Source organism: Etheostoma spectabile, chromosome 15 (assembly GCF_008692095.1).
Source record: "Etheostoma spectabile isolate EspeVRDwgs_2016 chromosome 15, UIUC_Espe_1.0, whole genome shotgun sequence".
NCBI classification, from domain to species: Eukaryota; Metazoa; Chordata; class Actinopteri; order Perciformes; family Percidae; genus Etheostoma; species Etheostoma spectabile.
The window spans coordinates 29,455,531-29,457,635 of record NC_045747.1 but is presented as its reverse complement, the minus strand read 5'-3'; positions in this window follow the sequence as shown (position 1 = coordinate 29,457,635).

Below are 2,105 nucleotides of genomic sequence, written 5' to 3'. Positions count from 1 at the left end.
TCCGAACTCTTGTCGTCACTTTTTTGACGCCCCGGGTCAGGACGTACTGTACGTTTAATGGACATGCAACACAAGAACAGGACAGATTTAGGAAAAAAATGGTCGGTGGGGTTACCAAAACGCACGTATCAAGAAGGGACACGAATCCAAAACTGAAAATCCTGTGTTGTTGCAGCCGGCCACACACACACACACACACCCAAACAACACACACACACACACACACACACACACACACACACACACACACACACACACACACACACACACACACAGGCATAGTTTGTTGTCATTTTTTCTCCCAATTTCTGACCTAACAAAGACACTCATTGGCGAGAGAGAGAGAGAGAGAGAGAGAGAGAGAGAGAGAGAGAGAGAGAGGAGGTTGTCAGTGTTCAGAAGTTGCCATGACAACACACGCAGGTCACATGTCTAGCCTTGGCGAGAGGGTGACAGTGTATTGCGTGTGTCCGTGTGTAAGTTACAACACGCATGCGTGTGTGTGTGATTTTCTCTCTTATATATTCTCAATTGCTAAATTTGAATGTATTGTCTACAAACTAAGATTTAATGGAAGACAGGTTTTATTTATTACCTATCCCCTTTTTCCAGTCCAGCAACCCTCCCAACGTTACTAATATTATACATTTGCCAAACACATCAGTTAGTCGTCATTTCAAAAGCCACCTGCTCATCAGATAAACACTCACACACATTCACACTCCGATGCGCAGCACCGGGGGCAACTCGGGGTTCAGCGTCTTGCCCAAGGACACTTTGACATGGGACTGCAGGGCCAGGCATTGAACCCCCAACCTTCCGATTGGCAGACAACCGCTCTACCACTGAGCCACAGCCGCCCCACAGCGTGCTGAATCCATTTATTCACAGCTCTGTTTACACATGCTCACTTTAATGTTCCACTGCAAGTTGGAAACAAGAGTAAAGTTTGCAGGAGCGTTTGCCCCCCCCCCCGCTCCACCAAACACCAGCACACATGAATGTACCATTGCATTTTCTGTGATTGGCAGAGACACAGGATTACAGCTACCTGTGCTACTGACACAATAGAGTTGTAGTATTATGGCCGGACTATGTCTTCTCTGCTCTGATTGCCAACACCTGAACGCCTCTGCTCTGAGCAAGAGACGTCTGGCCTTAATGAGTGAAATCCAGCAGAATTTCAGTTGGCAACGGAGCAATCCCGGAAGTGGAAAGTCATGAATACAGACCCCATACCTACTAACAGTCTTGTGTAAGCAATACTTGGGTAAATGTACTAGTATGTTACAAGAAAAGTCACCTTTCGTTTAAAAAACAACAATAAAACGTTTTTTGTCACTTCTTCAGATGTATCTGTTGGTTTCTTCTGCGCTTAAAAAGACTTTTTTGTCACTTTTTACAATGTTCTTTCATTAAAAATCAACCTTCAAACGGCTATAAAATTAAACGAAACACCCCAATTCAATGAAAGTTGTGAACTGATCATTTATGTCGCATGCGCGACTCAAATCTGCGCTCGACTCACATCGCAGTGAAAGCCGTTCTTGATTTTGACGTTTGCCTGTATGGTGGTTCTGAAATGTCCAAACACCTCAAAATGCTTCCTATGGATACGAGAAAATGCAAAAAATTGAACACGATCACATTTTTTTTTTAATGACGGACGAACGTTTAGGGGGCAGTGAGTAAACGCGATTGACACAACCAGGGTTGCGTATTTTGTTTGGTCATTTGTTTTTTTTTGCTAAAACAATACTGTAAAAAGATTAAAGTATATAAAAAAGCCAAAAGAGCACAAAACGGCTTGTTTATAGCACAGGCCATCTGGTCAAAATGTAATGATTTATTAAAAATGTAATAGCAATAACTTATAACAATCAGTAAAGTGCTGGATAACAACAACAAAAACAACACCAGAAAGGGAGGGGTATTTTACGATAACTTTGAATGCACCACGAGGCTGGTGAGGCAAGTTTCAAGTAACTGCAGCAGCAGACTGTTGTACGTCCCGCTGTTCAACTCCCGGGCACTGCCAAGGTGCCCTTGAGCAAGGCACCGAACCGGTCTGGGCGCCTTTCCACAGGCAGCCCCCCCCCCCCCCC